This window comes from Pelophylax lessonae (assembly GCF_965119305.1).
Source record: "Pelophylax lessonae genome assembly, chromosome: 5".
NCBI classification, from domain to species: domain Eukaryota; kingdom Metazoa; phylum Chordata; class Amphibia; order Anura; family Ranidae; genus Pelophylax; species Pelophylax lessonae.
The window spans coordinates 513,087,504-513,110,200 of record NC_138772.1 but is presented as its reverse complement, the minus strand read 5'-3'; positions in this window follow the sequence as shown (position 1 = coordinate 513,110,200).

The following is a 22,697-nucleotide window of genomic DNA, read 5'->3' as shown; positions in this document are numbered from 1 at the left end:
GAGGTAAACATGTGTATAGTGACTACACAGAGTGATATCTTGTGCCCCAATGAGACGTCACTGGACGTTCTAAAAAACTTGAAAACCTCCCATCTTACTGGGAATTACTTTGTCAAATTTATCTGATGTCATACTCATCAGGAAACATTTAGGCACTCTACTTCTCCTATATGTCAAGATGAGTAAGTATGCTAGTGACGATAGATGAAGCAAGCCCATTGACAGGGTGACCATTGACGTCCCATGGACAGGGTGCATTTCGTGATTTTGGAAAATGTAGTTTTGTGTCTTGAGACGTATGGAGAGATCTCCCTGTTGCTGTATAAACAGTTTTGCTCACTGGAGTCTTGTACTTTTTCTGTTGCAAACCCACATTGCAACATATGAACTCCAAAAGGTAACATGAGAGTCTCTTGTATTTTCCCCACTGGGCAGTCAGAGCTGCAATGTAAGTACCACAGAGATCAATGTTAGCATTCCCAAGAGGCACCTTTTTTTTATTTTTTTCTCTTTACATGTGTGTTACTTGCACTTATATGTGTGTGCTTTTTTAAAATAAAGGATGGTAGGGTGTGGGTCTTTGGGCCTACCCTGAAGTCTAGGGGGTGGATGTATGGCCCTTAAGTCCCTTGTGCCTCTGCTTTGGGGGGGTCCCTCTTCCTGAGAGCCCCTCACCTAATACTTGTTGGTCGGCCCTGCAGATAATGAGGAAAGGGGTCCTTTTGGTTAGGTGTACCAGAGTGTGTCCTGCTCCCCTCAGGAGTCTTGTCCCCCAAGGGGATCAGGGAAGGGTCCTTCCTGTTATGCTAGGTACACTTAGGGAATTTTCTTTTGCTCAACCCAGCAGGCTGTTGTACACACGGCCAAAATTCAGCCAGTTTCTGTTGAACCAACCTATACCAGCCAATATTTGCCCGTGTTTACCAGGCTTTAGGCAAGGGAGCACATGATACACCCTAAGTGCACCTTTTGGCTAGGTGTACCTGAGTGTGCCTTGCCCCCAGTGGAAGTCTTGGGTCCCTGGTGATCAGGCAAGAGTCCTTCCTCTTATGTTAGGTACACCCTGCAAGGTTTTTTTTTTGTTCAACCAAGGGGGCAATGTTAGTGCAGCGATCTCCCCTGCTAAGTTATTGTGTTCTAATAGAAGGACTGCCCCCCCCACCAGATCACACTCATCACCGCTCACAGCCATTGACTGCAAGCCCTGATCGGAAGCTGGTTTTCCAGCATGCCCATTTGATAGGGCTGCTGTACACATGGGGGAAAATTAGGCTGGTTCCTGTTAAACCAGCCAATACTGGTCGATGTTTACCAGGCTTTAAGAGGGGGACAATATGACACACCCTAAGTGCATTTTTTTGGGTACACATACACTTTTTTGGTTCACTTATGGCATTGTTTTTTATGCATTGCACTGCAGGCTTGACAAAGATAAGAAAATAAATATTAAATAGTTGAAGGGTGACTAAACATACTAGTAATTCACCTAAAATACTTATCGGTGGACATATCTATCCACTTCAGTGAAAGATCTGTACTATGACACTTCACATGAAAAGCCTAAAGGTCTATTCACACCATTGTGATGCATTTTAGAACACAAGCATTAATGTTGCATTAAGGCAGCCCATTCCTTTGAATTTTAGTTTTAAGCACAGGTACAGCCATACTGCTGCTTCTTAGATAGCCCTCTTAGTTTTTTTTTTTTTTTTTTTTTTTTTTTTTTTTTTTTAGGCTAATGATTAGGGATGATCGAACTTTTTGGTTCGACCAGAACACCAGAACTTCCAGAAAGTTCGGCCCGGATTTCAGAACCCCATTGAAATCAATGGGACCCGAACTTCGGTAATCAATTTGAAGCCCTAAAACCCAATAACTGCCTCTAAAAAGTGCCTAGAGTTCTGGGTCATGCCCCAGAGACTATTAATCACAAAAAAAAGTTCTTAAAAATTATCATTTTTGATAGAGAGCCAATTATTGAAAAAATTATTGAAAAAAAAAATGAGATTTCTTTGGATTTAGTGTCAGAGAGGTCTAAAAAGTGTACCTGTGAAGCTTCAGCTCTGTAGCATGTCCAGAACCAGAAAAAAAGAGATTGTTTGTATTAGAATTAATATCGGAATAATATGTACTGGCACAGCTCTGACATGTCATACTTTGGTTTTGTTTTTTGGCTTTTCCTGTTTACAAAGCTCAATAAAAACGTTTGTATTTAGAATTAATATAGAACAGGGATATGGCTCTGCTATTTTCACCCCTTGCCGGTTTTGTAGCAAACGTTTTTTTGGGCATTTTTTGGGGGTTATTGGAGGCAGGCATAACATCAGAACTTCTGTTTAGGGGTATATATATACGCGCACACTTATATGTATTTATACACATACACATATATATAGGTGTGATAGGAGCGGAGCCATATGCCTGTTAATTATTTCATTAGCGCAAGCATAGTGTTCTGCTACTTTCACACCTATATATGTGTATGTGTATATATACATATAAGTGTGTGTATATATACCCCTATACAGAAGTTCAGATGTTTTGCCTGCCTCCAAAGACCCCAAAAAAATGCCCAAAAAAACGCCTGCGCCAAAAAAAACCCCCCCAGGTGTGTTATTGCAGGCATTTTTTTTGGCCATTTTTTTGGGGTCTTTGGAGGCAGGCAAAACATCTGAACTTCTGTATAGGGGTATATATACACACACTTATATGTATATATACACATACACATATATAGGTGTGAAAGTAGCAGAACACTATACTTGCGCTAATGAAATAATTAACACCCATATGGCTTCTCTGCCATCACACCTATATGTGTGTATGTGTATAAATACATATAAGTGTGTGTGTATATATACCCCTATACAGAAGTTCAGATGTTTTGCCTGCCTCCAAAGACCCCAAAAAAATGCCCAGAAAAACGCCTGCGCCAAAAAAAAAAAAACGCCCAGGTGTGTTATTGCAGGCGTTTTTTTTGGGCATTTTTTGTGGGTCTTTGGAGGCAGGCAAAACATCTGAACTTCTGTATAGGGGTATATACACACACACTTATATGTATTTATACACATACACACATATAGGTGTTATAGGAGCGGAGCCATATGTCTGTTAATTATTTTATTAGCGCAAGCATAGTGTTCTGCTACTTTCACACCTATATATGTGTATGTGTATATATACAGACATGTGTGTGTGTATATATACCCATACACAGAAGTTCAGATGTCATGCCTGACTCCAAACATGTCCTCAAAAAAGCCCTATAAACGCCTGCAGCAAAAAGCAGGCTGACAGGCGAGAAGCCATATCGCTGTTCTATAAGTCACCTAAGAGAAACGATCTTTTCTCTATAGCGGTCACCCTGAAATGGAAGGGTTTGGTCACCCTGCCATAGCAGTCAGAGTCAGTTCACCCTACACTACACTACGGTCACCCTGGCACTTAACACTTTCCCTACAGAAACTAGATTTTTGAATCTAACTAAAGTGGAAAATAGCACCCTAACTACACTAGCTATCCCTTTCCTCACACTAATAATTGCTAAATGACACTTTTAAAGCAGAAGTAACAGAACTGCTTCCACTCTCTTCCACGTCCCTGTATTACAATGCTAGGAATTTGGCGGGGCTATCTTATATACTGGGGGGGCGTATTCACTAATGATTGGCCTCTGGACCCCCTAGTCACTCCAATCACATTCCTAACATTCTCATGCCCCCTCAATTGGCTTTTACTGATGGTTCTGGTCCAATCACTGGCTTTTAAAGCCCATTTCCTGTCCCATTGCATTTTGGTCGGTTCTGGTTGCCGAATTCCGAACTTTTTCTGCAAAAAGTTCTAAATTCGGCCGAACCTCGAACAGTCAATGTTCGGGTCGAACCGATGGTCGACCCGAACCGTTCGATCATCCCTACTAATGATTAGATATATATGTATCGCCCTCCTAGTCAGGTGCTAGATAGTAGATATAGTTTTGGCGTTTTCTGCTTAACAGGAAAGCAGCAGGAAGACCATAGTTGCTCTGCCTGCTTATCAGGGAGCAGGATTTTTAGTTTTGCCTGTTACATGTGTCCATGTGTGTGTAGCACAATTCCCAGCTCTTGTGTAGCACAATTCCCAGCTCCTGTGTAGCACAATTCCCAGCTCTTGTGTAGCACAATTCCCAGCTCTTTTGCTGGATATGGGTCCCCCTGGGCTACCGCTAGTGACAACAGCACATTTAAGCATGTTCTCCAAGTGTGAGCACTGAGACAAGAACCAGTCCAGTATCTTTGGATTTTGTATTTATTTGGTAACTTGGATAGGAGAAGGGATGAGTGGGATACTCTTTTGGCTCAACTATGCACAAATTGCTAGGGACAACTGAAAAATGGCAATTGGCGCTGACTTGACGCTGGCTGAATGCCGGTCAACGTCGGTTGACACTGGTTAGTGCTGGCCTGCTGCCTGTTAATGCTGAACTGACTTTTGACTGCTTTCTTCAATAAAGAAGTCCTCTTTAGGCCCCTTAAGCACTCCTTGCTAAGGTAGCTGTCTGTATACACTGCTGCACTGCTGAACACTTCAGGGCCCGCACCAGCCCCCCTTTCACTCTCTTAACTTCAGAGCTTAGACACTGGCACCCCCTTTCTAAGCCTTCTCTACTGCTTAGCTGGCTCCCGGATCCCTTTGACCTTCTGGAGTGGTCAGACCCCTGGGCAGTTTCGAGTACTCACAACACTGTTTTTTCCTAGAAACTTCTGCCCAGCAGCTCCACTCAGTCCACAGCACTCTGGATCCCTCTCTGCAGCCCAGCTCAACCTTCATCCTCTAGGCCAACTGCCCAGGACACTTTTCTTAACTCTGACAGGAGGAGAGACAGCCGTCAGCCTCCTCCTGGGTAGAGATGGCCTTGCGGTTAACCCAGCGGTCGGTTCGCGGCAAATTTTGCTTGTTCTCAAATTTGCAAAAAGGCGGACTTTTGCCGATTTTCCCGGCGGCCATACAGTATTAGTTTACATTGGGGAGAACTTTGACCCATGACACATCCGTCAGGTGGAACGGGACAGCCAATTCAAACATTTCAGCACATGGACATGCCCCCTACCTTATAAATAGACCTGAGCTGGCAGCCATTTAACATTCTGCTTTTTGTCAGCATAGGGAGAGGTTGGCTGTGCGCATCAGGGACAGATTGCCAGACACAAATAGCTCTGTTAAGATCCTTTCCAGGGCTGGTATTTGGTATAGGTCTACTACACTTTCTTTTTAGTTTAGGGACAGGTATGCTGTGTTCATCAGGGACAGATTGAGATCAGCAGGGACACAAATTGCTCTGTTAAGATCCACAAAAGTCCTTTTCAGGGCTGGTATTTATTTGGTATAGGTGTGCAGTTTTTCAGTTTAGGAACAGGTATCCAGTGTGCTCCAGGGACAGAGATCAGCAGTGACATGTGAATACCTAATGTACCTCCAGCCACCAAATACTACGTTCTTAGCTGTCAGGTAAACCCATGTGGGCTAATTTATGGGGCCTATACTGGCCGACACTTACTTCTGTATCCTGTGAATGCCTAATGTACCTCCAGCCAGCCACCAAATACTACGTTCTTTGCTGTAAGGTAAACCCATGTGGGCTAATTTTTGGGGCCTATACTGGCCGACACTTACTTCTGTATCCTGTGAATGCCTAATGTACCTCCAGCCACCAAATACTACGTTCTTAGCTGTCAGGTAAATGCATGTGGGCTAATTTTTGGGGCCTCAAATGGCAGACACTTACTTCTGTATCCTGTGAATACCTAATGTACCTTCAGCCACAGAATACAATGTTCTTAGCTGTCAGGTAAACACATGTGGGCTAATTTTTGGGGCCTGAAATGGCCGACACTTACTTCTTTATCCTGTGAATGCCTAATTTTTCAGACTGGAATTTAAAATCAATGGCTCTGTAAACGTTCCGCCAAATTGTGGAATGGATGCAGGCCAATTTTACAGATGTGTGAATGGACCCTATATGTATTTGACATGTATTTACCGGCTGCTGTCAGTTCTGGCTGATTTATGAAAAAAAAAAAACTTTTCCAATTGCAATACTTCTGTTATAACATTGTCCATGTGCTGGGACTATTTGTGCACAGCTAATAAGTCTTTTGTGGCTGCAAATATGACCTAAAGGTTTTTAAAGTTCACCTCCCATTAAAGTCAATGGGGCCCGCCACAAACTTGCGGTTCGTGGACTTTTGAGAAAATTTGCGACTGGCGTTCGCGAACCGCCCCGGCCGATGTTCGTCCATCACTACTCCTGGGACTCTGCTTCCCACCAAAGACGCTCTGTCATGTGCTCCCCTCAGGCTTATACCCCATCCCAGGGTGCATTGCAGCAGGTCCCGCCAACGGAGACAGATATAAGCCCTGGTGTGCTATTAGTCAGGTTTCCTTCACTGTACAACAAAAGCCCTCATTGAATACAGTGGGGAGACTCCCCAGACTCAACAGACATGCCTGGAAACACATGACAGCCTAGCTGAATGATCAGGCCCCCCTGATAAGCCGACAAGGCCACATAAATGCTTTTTCCTAGCACCTACCCGGGAGGGTGCTACATGTGATTCATTTGGTCTGAGGGAGTGTCCCCACTGTATCCAATAGAGGAGCCTGTTGGACAGTGGTGGAAACCCAGCCAATGACACACAGGCTTTTGTGGCTGTCCTAGTGGGAGGGCACAACCGCAGTGCATCCTGGGATTGGTCATAAAAGCCGAGGGCAAATGTGACATGGACGTCTTTGGCAGGAAGCAGAGTCCCAGGAGGGTGTCTCTCCTCCTGTCAGGAAGGAAAGGTGGTCACAGGCAGTCGGCCTAATGAACCAGTGGTGTGGCTGAACCCAGAGGTCCAGTGAAGCTGACTGAGGAGGTGAAGGCAGTGCAACTCTGGAAAAACAGTGTCCGTGAATACAGGGGAGCTTGCCAAAGGGTCTGCCCAGGAATGGGACCACTCCAGTGGCTAGAGTCAGAGGACGGGTGTCAGCGCACAGGCAGTGATAGTAAAGGGGTTGCCGGGTTGTTAAACCCTGAAGATAATACTCAAACAGAAACAGGCAATTTATCTTCACTTCGGTGGCAAAGTAAAGCAGCGGTCTTGCCGCACACTACAGATAGATCTCCCTCACATTGTTCATAGTTCAAGTTGAAGTATCCCACTCATCCCTTCTCCCATCCTATTATAAAATAAAACCAAATCCCCTGGGCTGTTTACTGACTCAGCCAAGAATCTAAAGTACTAAGGATTTACAAGTCGCTGCTATGGGTAACCCAGGGGAATTATCTTTAAGCAGCTCCCATGGGAGTAGTGCTGCATAAGGGTTAGGTTTCAGGTTCAATTTAGGATTATGCATAGGTTAATGGTTAGGTCAAGGTTAGGATTTAGGTACAGGTTAAAAGCCTGGCTTAAGCTAAGAAAAAGGGGGAGTTTAGAGTTAAACCGGCCATAGACAAATTGAAATTCGTCCGGTTTAGCAAGTACCGGCTGAACTTTGATCCATCTATGGGCAGGCTGGTTGTACTGAAGTCAGTCCACTGATCGACTTTAGTACAACCAGCCTGTCAGGTTTTTTTCATGTGATCACTGCTGACGGCTATAGATGCTGCCAGTGATCACTGTATTCTGCCACTGGGAAATACATTTTCTTTCTCTCAATCTGTTGTTGTATGTATGGCCTGCCTTAGCCTTAACTTGGGTTGAATAGTTCTAAACACTAATTGAATACCATTAAGTTTGCCAAAGCACTGTGTAAAATAAAATATTGCCATGGTTTTATGCTTTCACAAACTACCATTTCCCTTGGCCATCCAGGACTCTCCCTCCTAAATTGGCTGAGACATAGCCGTGGCGCCATTGGCTCCCACGGCTGTCAATCAAAGTTAGTCAGCCAATCAGATGAGAGAAGGGGCGGGGCCGAATGGCAGCTCTGTGTCTGAATGAACACATGGAGCTTCAGTTCGGCTCGGGTACCCCCATAGCAAGCTGCTTGCTGTGGGGGCACTCGACAGGAGGGAGGGGCCAGGAGCAGCGAAGAGGGACCCGAGAAGAGGAGGATGGGGGCTGCTCTGTGCAAAAGCACTGTGCTCTATCTTGTCCTTTTTTAGGGTTATTACAAACACTTTATGTTCCATCATTCGGCCTCATTTAGATGGGCGTAATATAGTATACACCCATGCAAGGGCCATGTTTGCCTGCATAGGGATGTACAGATGTACAGTACACACAACAAAATGGGATAAAAGTGCTACCCCAGCCAGGCAAAAAAACATTTGCTTGGAAAATTAAAGTCCAAAAGTCTTAGTTTATTGCCAATAATAAATGCTGTAGACCTGAAGAAGGGGTGTCCCGCGAAACTTGTTGTCCGTCGACAGTTCTTGCCATTTTCTTCTCTCCATACAGTAGCTGGCCACCCTTTGCCTCCACTCTGCACACTCTCGTTGGTGATCTGCCCGTCATATCCGGGTGCCGTAGCGTTCTTCTCAGCAGGGAGAGACGGCTGATTCCGCGCACACTGCGGTCATTGCCGGCACCTTACCTTGATGTGGCCGGTGCCTCTTCAGTCAAGTGCAGGACAGCTCTTGTGGTGTACCTTTCAGTCTCCATCTACTTGGCTTCTCACCTTCCTGTTGTGGGGTGGCATTGCCCGCTCCTCATCCCATCCTCCTTCTGGGAAAACAAAGTTATTAGACATCTGCACTTGCTCTATTCAAGGTACTGCCGTTTTCCTGTCTTCTGTCTGTGTTATTTTACATGGTGGCCAGTGTCCTCTACTATTTGGATTATCTACTGTGTAGCATTTATTATTGTCAATAAACTAAGACTTTTGGACTTTAATTTTGCAAGCAAATGTTTTCTTGCCTGGCTGGGGGGTGGCGCTTTTTATCCCATTTTGTTGTGTGTATTATCTATCTCATTGGGTTTGAGTGCTGGTAAGCAGTACCCCCCGCCAGCACTGTTCTTCTGTTATCTGATCTCATCCTAGGACTGTCCTCCAGCGCCTGGTCATTTCTGTGTGTTTTACAGATCTACAGTAACAGAGGACCAGCATGAAAAAAGCTCTGGTGGAAGTGCTGTGTAGAGCTCCATATTGAAGGTGAGCATTGCAGTCTGAGCTGCTTTAAAAAAAAAGGCTGAAGGAAGAAAAAAATAGCCCAGAGTTAATCATCCAGCTGCTGCAGAGAAGCAGGTAATAGCGTGTTGTTCAAGGACAGTAGGTTGATCACAAGAGGACATCTTTTATTCATGAAAATGTGTTAAAAACATCAGGCCTATTCTTCTATCAGATGTTGAGTTGAACAGTCTTTTGGCGGCTGGGAAGGATAACAGAGCTTGTTGTACAGTACATGGTTTATTTTCTTTCACTGTTAGATAATCATAATGAAACCACACCGAGGAGTCTGGGCGTCCGAATTTAATTGACTAGTAGACGTTTTTTAGACAAGTATCACAGTAAATCTCACTGTTTTCACAAAAGCAGACCGATGTCTTATGACCTCTTGCATGGTAAGAGGAAGTATTTAAATGATTACAATATGACATCTCTTTCCCTCTTCCTATGTCTGTCAAATCCAGGCTAGATGGAAACGTTCAGCCTGCTCTGTGCTTCCTAATTCAACACTTTTCTGCCTCACATTATGATCTGATGAAACGTGTTCCTGGAATCCTTGTGTTTTACATGTTCGTTTATTCATAGTGTGTTGGGTTAGAAAAATGGTCATCATGGGAGGTCCTGTGTGCCCTTGGTTTAATTTTAATTCAGAGGTGGAAGAAAAGAAAATAAATTACAGCAATCATAATAGTTTGGAAAGAAGTCCTTCAGCATGCAGTCCACAGGGAAATTGGGAGAACAAAACTGTATCAATGTTATTTGTTTATAACATTTTATTAGTGTAAGGGTCCCTATATTGGGAAGAGGACCTTTGTAGAGGGATCAAGAATAGTGGAAGCTCCTGAAAACCAGCAGGATAGTACAAGCATTTCTCAAGGATGCTGGCTGTAGAGGCACCTGGTCTTAATAATCAAATCCACTGATGATGTCATTGGAGTTTGTGTAGTATGTGAAAACCCATGGAAAGCCACTCTGGTGGCCACCAGAAGGTTAGATGAAACTAAGTCGGAGTGCAAAGCTTAAGGCAAAATTGTGTTTGGAGCCAGGCCAAAGGTAAGTTACCAGATATTTAATCAAACAGGAAGTAATACTAGAATTGAGACTGAAGTTAGGGTAAGAAAGTAGGTGATAACCCAGAGATGGCCACTCTGGTGGCAATCAGAACATTAGGTAAAACCAAGGTGGAGTGCAAAGCATAAGGCACAATCATGCTCAAGGCCAGGCAAAAGGTAAGTTACCAGATACCCAACCAAACAGGAAGTATTACTTGAATTGAGACTGAAGTGAGGTTAAGAAAGTAGGTGAGAACCCAGAGATGGCTACTCTGGTGGCAATCAGAACTTTAGATGAAACCAAGGTGGAGGGCAAAGCTTAAGGAAAAATCATGCTCAAGGCCAGGCCAAAGGTACGTTACCAGAAACTCATCCAAACAGGATGTAGTACTAGAATTGAGACTGAAGTAAGGTTAAGAAAGTAGGTGAAAATCCAGAGATGCCCACTCTGGTAGCAGCCAGAATTTTAGGTGAAACCAAGGTTGAGTACAAAGCATAAGTCAAAATCATGTTCAAGGCTGGTCAAAGGTAAGTTACCAGGTATTCAAACAATTAGGATGTAGTATTAGAATTGATACATAAATGAGGTTTAGAAAATAGGTGAAAATCCATGAATGGCCCCTCTGGTGGCAAGCAGAACCTTAGATGAAATCAAGGTGGAGTGCAAAATCGTGCTCAAGGCCAGGCCAAAGGTAAGTTACCAGATACTCAACCAAACAGGATGTAGTACTAAAATTGAGACAGAAGTAAGGTTAAGAAAGTGCAAATCGTAAGGCCAAATCACGCTGAAGGCTGGGCCAATGGTAAGTTACCAGGTACTCAAACAAATAATATGTGGTAATAGAGCAGAGATAGAAGTGAGGTTAAGACCAAAGCAAGATTCAAGACTCACAAAGATGAGATGAGAAACAATGCCAGATCGGAGGGCTAGGTCTCTAACAAGGCTCAAACAGGATCAGACACAAAGCCCTATGAGACCAACACTGCCAAACTAGGCATTTAAGGGGAAATGGTGTTTAGGCTAGAAAGTTTCCCCTATGACTATTCTTTATCCTGAGGTAAACCTATGCTGGATTTGTCCGCAGCAGACATTTCCTCCCCATTTTTTTAGGCTAAACATGAGCAGTCGTAGAAGCTGAAGGCACACAGTTAAAGCCAAGTTTAGTCAAAAATTGAAAAAAGTCAGCACAGGAACATTACTTGCAGTCAATGTGGTGTGTCCCTTGTGCTTCTGGCTTTTGATTTACTTGAAATATTCTTCCTCCAATCAACCCCCTATCCCCATCACTATAATATTCTGGTGTGACTGGGGTAATAGAGCTGAGGGGCCTTTCATATGCACTGATCAAAAAGGCTGATTATGCGTGCCCTTTTCACCTACCTCCTCTATTCATAGAAGCTGTACTATAGCTTCCATAAATGAAAAATGATCTATGAAAGGAGGAGGCGGACATTTTATTCATCCGGCCATCCTTCATTCATAGATCATTTTTCATTTCTCTGACGTCAAGTCACTGCATGAGAAAATCATAATGTAAAGGTCAGGGAGAGGAACCAGTGAAAGCTGCAGAAGACCCAGGAGATCCATACTCCTGGGAGTGTTGCTTTCCAAAAAGACTTTGAAGGACCAGTTCTTGTTGTGTTCAAGGGCATGGTGTCACGTACCTGGTTGAGGCCAAGCTGATGGGTGGACTTTCCCTTACACCTCCTGTTCTGTTTCTCCTGAAGGTGGTGACAGGATATAACAGGGCACAGAGTGGCAGGGATGCCTGGTTGGAGATTGTAGATGGAACGTACTTGCAGTAGGTGCCAAGCAGCAGGCAGGCTCATGGACTGGCAGATGCGGATACACGCCATCAGGTGCAGAAAAGCAAGCAGACTGGTGGACTGGCAGGTGCAGGTACACAGCAACAGGTGCAGGATATCAGCCAACAACCAAGCTGGTGAGCAAGTGGATGCAGTGTCTCGGGTGGTCAGACAGGCACAAGTCAGTAACGCTCAAGCAGCAGAGGTACAGAATTGGATCCAGAGAAGAGTCAAGGCTGAGCCAGGGTCAGTATCAGGCGAGCAGAAAAGGCACCGGAACAGTAGGCGAAAGGCAGAGTCAGGTCACAAGCCGGGTCAGCAATAAGTTATCAGGAACGAGTCAAACAGGCCAGGTATACACAGGAACAATCACAGGATCAGGTCACAGAAGGTAGAAGCTTATGACCACTCAGCAATCTTCTGGTCTATGGAGCCAATTTAAATAGGCAAGAGGGCACCAAATATTCACACGCGCTTACGATGCGCAGATACGTTAGCGCATTAAGCCACGTCTAGTTGGCACTCGAGAATTCTTATGCGCATGCGCGCGAGTTAGGGATAGTTAATTCATATTAGCAAGTGTACATCTTCATGCACATCTTTGTGCAGGACTGTGCATACGATTTCCCTGACACATGGGCACCAGAAAAGCTGAGTATTTACTGTTTTCTTTTATAGGACTTGAATTTTTTTCTTTTTTTTGTGACAGGGTTACTTTAGGCGCCATAATTCCTCCATATATTCATTTTAAAATAAAGCTCTTTTGTAAGTATTTCCAGCCATAGCATTGAAGAATTAGGTTTATTGTTACAGTCATGCCCTAATACTGTGCCGATTCCTCAAAAATGACCTCATTACATGGCTGAAGCGTTGAGCTGTTGTCAACCCTTTACAGTCTCGCCATGCAAAGAACAAGGAAAATCCCTCAAACACACTAATACAAATATCTAGAAGTATCATACAGAAGGAATATTCCTTACATACAAAAAAATCTGTGTTGAAAACGGCAGCCAACAGCGGCTGCTGATGAGGAGGAAAAATAAATACGTAAAGCGAAGTGATACAGAGGGTGGACTTCCAGGGCTGGTAGACTTACATTTCAACACAGTGTGTGTCATAGTAAATATTGTTTATTTTCTGATTGCTAGTTTATGGATTACATAATACAGCTCTGTCACAACTTCTGTGACAGAGGTGAACCCTATAATGAGATGTGAACTCCATAATGAGATAAAAAAAAAAATTATTTGGTTGTGCATTAATTAAATGTACCTTATGTACACTATATTAACAAAAGTATTGGGATGTTTACATGCACATGAACTTTAATGGCACCTCGGTCTCAATCCGTAGGGTTCAATATTGAGTTGGCCCATCCTTTGCAGCTGTAACAGCTTCAATTGTTCTGAGAAGGCTGTCCATGAGGTTTAGGAGTGTGTCTATGGGAATGTTTGACTATATGTGGATGAGAAGCCCTGGCTCACAGTCTGCGCTCTAATTTATCCCAAAGGTGTTTTATCGGGTTAAGGTCAGGACTCTGTGCAGGCCAGTCAAGTTCCTCCACCCCAAACTTGCTCATCCATGTCTTTATGGACCTTGCTTTGTTCACTGGTCCAAATCATTTGGTGGAGGGGGGATTATGGTGTGGGGTTATTTTCAGGGGTTGGGCTTGGCCCCTTAGTTCCAGTGAACGGAACTCTTAAAGATGATTTAAGATCCTCTGTAACTTGTACCTATAGGTAATCCTATGAAAAAGCTTACCTATAGGTAATGTAAATATCTCATAAACAAGCACCGTTTAGGAGATATTTACTTTGCATACAGCCAGTGACATCACTGGCCCATGTGCTCTTAAGGAACAGCCACCCATGCCATTCCTTTAAAGCCCTGTGCCGGGAACAGTGGCTCCCGTGCGCATGCACAGGAGTGGCGTTATCCCAGTTCCGGCCAATCAGATGGCCGGAGGACGCCAACCCAGAAGGAAGACGAGTGAACATGTCGCCGTGTCAGTAGTGAGCGGGCGCCACTGCGGGGGCTTCGTTCTAAGGTAAGTATTTCATAATGAGCTAGTATGCAATACATACTAGCTTATTATGCCTTTGTCTTTCATGATTTTATTTTTTTCAATTTTTTGGAGGTTTACACCCCCTTTAAGGCGTCATCATACCAAGACATTTTGGACAATTTTATGCTCCCAATTTTGTAGGAACAGTTTGGGGATGGCCCCTTCCTGTTCCAACATGACTGCGCCCCAGTGCACAAAGCAAGGTCTATAAAGACATGGATGAGCGAGTTTGGGGTGGAGGAACTTGACTGGCTGACTTGAGTCCTAACCTCAACCCAATAGAACACTTTAAGTATTAATGAGTGTTGACTGCGAGCCAGGTCTTCTCAACCACATCATTGCCTGACCTCACAAATGCGCTTCTGGAAGAATGGTCAAACATTCCCATAGACACACTCCTAAACCTTGTGAACAGCCTTCCCAGTAGAGTTGAAGCTGTTATAGCTGCAAAGGGTGGGCCAACTCAATATTGAACCCTAAGGACTAAGACTGGGATCCCATTAAAGTTCATTTGCGTGTAATGCCAGGAGTCCCAATACTTTTGGTAATATTGCGTATGTATCGAATTATTTTTTTTGTATGTGTCTTTTAATTCACTGTAAAGCAGAAGTCCAACTGGAAAGTCGATACTCGGTGCAATACAGACATGTGTTTACTTGGAAGATATTGAGAGTAGGAATGAGTAGAGATATTGTAGGTCCTCATCAGCCTGATTCTGCTCCTTCACTGTCCAATCACAGACTTGGGGTCGGGAGGTGGATTAGCTGTTTTTCTTAACCCCTTCCCGCCCAGCCTATTGAAAAATGACAACTAGGCGGGAGCACTGTTGTTCTGGGAGGATGTAATATGATGTCCTCCCAGAATTAGGCCACGCTCCGGCACGATCTGTCATTGGAATAGATGTCTCCATTGGAAGATTTCTCCTCACCTCTATTCAACTAAGATTTGGATTTTCCATCACCTTCAGTCACCATAACAATGGTCACTGGGACGATGAGAAAGGGATAATCTTCCCAGTGGGGACACAGATAGAAAAATGAACTTGACTGGGGTTCTAACCCTTAGCCACCACATCCAATACATACACTTTAACAACTCACAATAGGGGCTAAAATAAAATGGTATTAACCCAAAAGCAATCATTTGTTACATTGCATCTTACCATACCAATTCTTACATGTCATGGCTGCATTAGTTCTCTTCTTTAAGCTTTCTTTCCTTTATTTTGATCGGGTGATCCACCCAGTAAATCTGTTGTATTTCAACAGAACAAGCTCTCCAGCAGAATGTATCAATTACAGATGTAGCACTACCCTCTTGAGTGTTGCTGGTAAGTGTATGTTCTTCTGTGCTGCTTTGACCCTGTGATTCGTCCAGCCCTCCTGATACTCTAGGTTCAGACATGTTGCATACACCTTTAAGTAACACACTAACACAATATGAATGAGCTTTAACTTTACTCAAAAGAAGAAATTGCAAGGATATATCAGTCAACTAGACCCTGGATAAACAGCCAGGGTTCAGTTGAACTGACATCAAAAAGACAGTGAGAAACAGGTTTTAATAACACAAAATGATACCAATAAACACAGTCTCTTGAAATATGTATATGGATCTCTCTCGAATCTATATATTATTACTGTAAAGCACTCTGGCTAAAGGGGAACCCTGGGCCGGCCTATACCACCTGTATCCTGATGAGAAATGAGGTAATCTAGATACCAGGAACGTGTACCCTTTAAGAAGCAATATTATGATAGTGTTCTACTTGCAAGGCCTTGCTAAAATCTTCACCGGCAGTTGGAGCTCATGAAATGAATGGTTCCAAATGTTATTCAGTGTATAGCAGCAATGCAGAATAGTTGATTATAATCCTAAAAAATTTGGTAGCTGATTTATTTGCAATGTGTCTGTGTTTAGTGTAACAAGAACTGTTCAAAAATGCGGTCTGAACTCTGAATAGGTGCGTTCTCACCAAATCCTAATGTCTATCAATGAGGGTCCTGGAAGAACAGGCGATGGCAATTCCCCATGCTATGTGGCTTCAAGATGGCTGCGCTTTTCTGTCTCTGTGAGCGCTGCTGACTCCACCCAATCAGCAATGCTGCAAGGATGTCTGCGATGCAGCGATGAACATCTGTCCCACCAGGGCTGAGTCTGCAGGCAGATGGGCGAAGTGCAGTAGGCCGCAGTCTGCTGTCTCTCTTTGTACAGCAGACTGATGTCCACACAATGTATCCCGGGAAGCAAGAGGGCGCAGGCCTGTTCAGCAGATCCCTTTATAGTCTCTCCCAAGATGCTCTCCTGTAATCCACAGCTTGCTGGGAAATGCAGTTCTTAAACAATCCAGCAATACAGTCATAGCCTTATAGAGAACTACAATTCCCACAATGCCTTTCTCCAAGTCTCAGCAAATTTGATGTATGAACCCTGAGACCAACACTAGAGGGATACAGAGACAGTCCAAAGAGAAAGAAAGTAAGTCTGCATTATCAGATGGTAGTCTGGTCCGGGCTACATACATAGAGAGACAAACCATTTTACACCGTTAGAGATGCTTACAATGATCAGCTTTTATTTATTCATGAAAAACCTTTATCCCAAGTATTAGCTGGAGTTTGGCTTTATTTTATTAGTGTATTTAAATCTACTAGTACGTCTAATACTCCTCTTCCCTCAGACTGACAATGTTGCTGTCCAAAGGTGTGTTAGGGAGAGGATTCAATCTGAACTTCAGTTAGTGGTAAACCATTCCATTATAGTTTCTTCCCCCGAAAGTTGATATTTTTTTTCAAGAAGCATATGAGATCACTCTATATACCTATTGCTTGTTGCAGCACCTTGCAACATGTTTCAGTGCATTGCAATAAATGCAACCTGTACTTTTTTCTTCTAATGCACACCAATGCATGGCGTTGGTGTAACCTGGCATCTTTTTAACAGAACTATTTGCCCTGTTCTGAAACGGCATTAAGCAGTGGCGCAAAGTGGTATAAATGAGCTTTTAAAGAAATACAGTTTTGATCCTTTGCTGATCTCCTCTAACATGTCTACATGTTCTCCAGTGATGGTGGACCATACTTGGATAGTATGGGTTGAAACAACCACTTGTGGTCTCCACTCTCCAATGTAAGCCCATTTACAGAAATAGTCCAGAGACAGGCAACAAAAATGGTAAAACGTCTCTGGGATAAAACATGTCAGGAGAAACTTCAGGAACTTTATATACAGTCTGGGAGAAAGAAGTGAAAGAGAGGACATAACTGAAACCTTTGAACACATAAAAAAAAATTCAGGAGGGCAATGTTTAATTATTCTAAAATCAAGAAAAAGGATACATGGCATTAGAAATACCATAATTAACCTAAGACAGTATTGTTTTACTGAAAGAGTAATTGATGCTTGGAATAGAGCAGGAAAGGTAGTGAGTCGGTCAACAGTAAGTGGATTCAAACATGCTTGAGATAAATATAAAAATATGCTAAAAAGTAAAAAAAAAAACAAAAAAAAGGAAAATCTTGATGGACCACTTGGTCTTTTTTCTGCTGCCACTCTTCTGCACTATATTACCAAAAGTATTGGGACTTTACACACACATGAAGGTTAATGGCCTCCCAGTCTTAGTCCGTAGGGTTCAATATTGAGTTGGCCCTCCCTTTGCAGCTATAACAGCTTCAAATCTTCTCTCAAGACTGTCCACAAGGTTTAGGAGTGTGTCTATAGGAATGTTTGACCATTCTTCCAGAAGTGCATTTGCGATTGCGAGGTCAGGCACTGATGTGGACAAGAAGGCCTGGCTCACAGTCTGCGCTCTAATTTATCCCAAAGGTGTTCTATCGGGTTGAGGTCAGGACTCTGTGCAGGCCCGTTAAGTTCCTCCACCCCAAACTCACTCACCTATCTCTTTATGGACCTTGCTTTGTTCACTGGTCCAAATCATTTGAGGGGGGATTATGGTGTGGGGTTGTTTTTCAGGGGTTGGGCTTGGCCCCTTAGTTCCAGTGAAGGGAACTCTTACCAAGACATTTTGGACAATTTCATGCTCCAAACTTTGTGGGAACAGTTTGGGAATGGCCCCTTCCTGTTTCAACATGACTGTGCAACAGTGCACAAAGCAAGGTCCATGACCTCAACCCAATAGAACACCTTTGGCATGAATTAGAGCGTCAGTGCCTGACCACACAAATGAGCTTCTGGAAGAATGGTCAAACATTCCCATAGACACACTCCTAAACCTTGAGGACAGCCTTCCCAGAAGAGTCAAAGCTGTTTTAGCTGCAAAGGGTGGGCCAACTGAATATTGAACCCTATGGACTAAGACTGGGATGCCATTAAAGTGCATGGGCGTGTAAAGGCAGGCATCCCAATACTTTTGGTAATATAGTGTATGTTCCTGTGAGTACAGTTGGGAGAAAGGGGCAAAACATGAAATAACTGAAAAGTACCTTCATTGCAGGATCACCAGCAATGAATTTAATGAAATATGCATATTTAAAATGATAGAAAATTACTTTTTAAATACTTTAAAAAAATTAAAGATTATATGAGATTTCAGAAATTCAGTAACTGGACCTTTGTCGCTGAGGTTTTGCTCAAATTCAGATTAGGAGGAGGTCAACTGTAGATCAGATGCACCTGCCTAAAAATTATGACTAATCTCAAACTGATGTCAAACTGATGCTATCAACACAAGCCAAGAGCCTCTCCACACAGCCCCTTATACATATTCCCACTACACTTCCAAAGAACAGGTAAACCCTGTCAACACAAATCAGTTTAATCAACTTGGAATCTATATACATATATATCAGCATGATCTATGTTACAAACCGTAGTTAAGTTCTATCCTGTTCAAACATGATAACGTCTTCAGGAAATGGAATAAAGTAGACTTTATTAAAAACAACTGTTGGTTTGTTCTATTATATCCAAAGTTTATTTTCCTTAAAAAAAAAAAAAACAACTATATGTACATACAATTTATTTCAATTATTTCTACATGCTGGCAGATCATTAACAGCTGCCTAGAAAAAAAAGCTTTTCTTATTTTTAAAAGATGTTGAATTACTTTTTATACTTAAATTCAATACAACAGATTTTGTTTTTAGCAACCAACAGCCACACAAAAGCATTAGGACATCTAATCTATAGACAATAATGATAAACAGAGCGGTAATGCTTCATTCAGAATTATAATATGATTTCTAGGAGACTTTTTGAGATATAGCGCACTTACATTAATATGTAATCTTAATTGAATCTCCTACATAGCTGCATGGTTATTAAATGCCAGGCAGACAATATACATCAGATGCAATATATCTGAAACTGATGAACATTATAATAATGACTGCTGTGATTAGCTGGCTGATATTTTAGATGGTTTAAACTAGTCTGCAGGGGACATCATCGGGGATCACATCACTATACATCAATGATGGTGAACCTTGGCACCCCAGATGTTTTGGAACTACATTTCCCATAATGCTCATGCACTCTGCAGTGTAGTTGAGCATCATGGGAAATGTAGTTCCAAAACATCTGGGGTGCCAAGGTTCACCATCACTGCTATACATGCTGGGAACTGACATTTGTTTATTTTTTATTTTTTGCCGAGGCTGGTGTTGGGTTAGCTCTAACTGACATCTGTAGCTGCAGGGACAGTGGAGAAATTCATTCTTAAAGATGATGACTGGGGAGAGGGATTTTGCAAAAGTCAATTCATGAAGATGTTTACTAGGGATTTATTGCTGCTTGAAATGTTCATTGGTATGCTGAAAAAGGCATTATTTTATTTGTACAAAAAGAAAACTTTACATTTTCTGTATAATACTATATGCTGAATTAGTATTTTTTTTATTGATTGCAAAAATAGTTACTCTAAAAGTGTCTCTGCCCAAACTGGAATAAAAGCATTTAAATTTTTTTTCTACGTACTGACAATATTACTGGAGAATCAATAAGTCCGGAGCAGAAATTTTAAAATTATTCTGGTCGATAAAGGGTAAACAACTGTAAGCATCATATTCTACTACACATCCTGAACCCATACTAGTTATGTATTTTTATTTTATTGTGCATGTAAAGGAACATTAAATACCCTGTTTCCCTGAAAATAAGCCCTATCCCGAAAATAAGACCTCGCATGATTTTCAGGGATGGTTGCAAAATAAGCCCTACCCCGAAAATAAGCCCTAGTAAAATCCTTGATCTCAGCCCCTCCCTCTGCAGTATTCAGAGAGGGAAAGTAAAGCTCCAGAGGGTCACGTGAGCGCCTAGCGGTGCTGTAAATATGGTATTTTCCACAATAAAGTTACAAAAGGAGACACACTGCACATTATATAATCTTTTGACAAAATTGATTACATAATTTTACAATGACTTTATCCAAGGTTTATTTTTGGGAATTAATAAACATAAGCATTGGACAGAATGTCATAATGCTGATTTCTGAGCTGACAGGGGGAGAGAACTTTTTTTAACATTTTATTGTTTTATTCTAGGCTTTTTAGAACATAGAGAGGGCTAAATAACACAGCACAAGCACTGTGCTGTCTACCATGCTTTAAAGGATCAGGATATTTATTTTAGGGTTACAATCATTTGAAGATTGTCATTGTACATACCGTAAATAAGACATCCCCTGAAAATAAGCCCTAGTGTGGTTTTTGAAGCCAAAATTAATATAAGACCCGGTCTTATTTTTGGGGAAACACGGTAGCTAGATATGTGATAGCTTACCGCTATTTATAAATACTAAAAAGAGTTTGAGTGTTATAATATAAATAATATACTAAAATGGTACCTTCATCCCAATGATATAAACAAAAAAAATTGGGACTAAAGGATCCAAATCAACCTGGGAAAGGAGAAGGAAAGAGAGAGGAGGGAGGGGGAAAAATGGAAGGGAGGGAGCTAAAGGGATTTTAATGGTAAAATACAAATCACTGTATATATAGGTTAAAACATAATTTTTTATTGAAGAATTATGAAAACATTAAAAAGCAATAATTTGCACATACACATACAATTTTTATATAAAAGATCTCTTCATGGATAAGCCAAGGAAACAGAAAACTGTATTGGGGCCTTGCCCGACATGTTTCGCAGTCAAAATACCGCTTTTTCAAGAGCATAAGTTGGAGAAAAGATCAAAGTCATCCTATTAGGGACATATATACAAAAAAGAAAAACATCAAAACATACGGTACATATTTTCTACATTGCAAGTTCTCAAGTAGCACACAGTGAGACAGGAGAGCACCAGGACAGCACCCATACCAAGCGTAACATGCAAGAGGATGTTAACAATAAGTGTTATCCCCTGGGGACGAATTCGGTAGTGAAACATAAATAAAATACCTATAAAGATATTATGGGTAATAGTCAAAAACTATAAATATTTGGAAGGGAAGAAAAAAACCCCAGAGCAGAAGGTACCAAAAACAAAGGAAAAAAAGGGGACAGATTTGAATTCAATTCAATATAAAGTGCTCAATATTATAGTCCTATAGTGGGACTTCACATGTTAAATACATACCACAAATACCAAAAAGGTAGGCAGTATCAGCCAGAGGTTTACAGAGAAGCCTCAGCACTGTGTGTAGATGATCCATTCCAGTGATTAGAAATAACCACTCAATATTTGAGCTGTTCCTAAGTTTGAAAAATATATAACACTTTGCTACAATGTAAAGTAGGGAGTGTACAGCTTGTATAAGTGCCGGTTCACACTGTTCCGACTTGTCAGGCGACTTGGTCGCCTGACAAGTCGTGCTCCATTCTGTGCAATTGGAACCGTTCTAATAGGAGCGACTCAAGTCGCTCCGACTTAGAAAAAGGTTCCTGCACTACTTTTGGGCGAAGTCGGAGCGACTTGCATTGGCTTCTATTATGTGAAGTCGGTGCAAGCCACGCCGAATTCGCGGTGCACGGCGACTTCATTAAGTCGCCCCGAAGTCGTGTCACCATAGTGTGAACCGACACTAACAGTGTAAATTTGCTGTCCCCTCAAAATAACTCAACACACAGCCATTAATGTCCAAACTGCTGGCAACAAAAGTGAGTACACTCCTAAGTTAAAATGTCCAAATTGGGCTCAAAATGTCAATATTTTGTGTGGTCACCATTATTTTCCAGCACTGCGTTAACCCTCTTGGGCTTGTAGTTCACAGATGCCACTGGAGTCCTCTTTCACTCCTCCATGAGGACATCACAGAGCTGGTGGTTGTTAGAGACCTTGCGCTCCTCTACCTTCCATTTGAGGATGCCTCACAGATGCTCAATAAGGTTTAGGTCTGGAGACATGCTTGGCCAGTCCATCACCTTTACCCTCAGCTTCTTTAGCAAGGCAGTGGTCATCTGTTGGCCTTCATGGTTCCCTCAATGAACTGTAGCTCCCCAGTGCCGGCAGAACTCATGCAGCCCCAGACCATGACACCCCCACTACCATTCTTGACTGTAAGCAAGACACACTTGTCTTTGTACTTCTCACCTGGTTGCTACCACAAACACTTGACACCATCTGAACCAAATAATGTTATCTTGCTGTCATCAGACCACAGGACATGGTTCCAGCAAACCATGTCCTTAGTCTGCTTGTCTTCAGCAAACCGTTTGTGGGCTTCCTTGTGCATCATCTT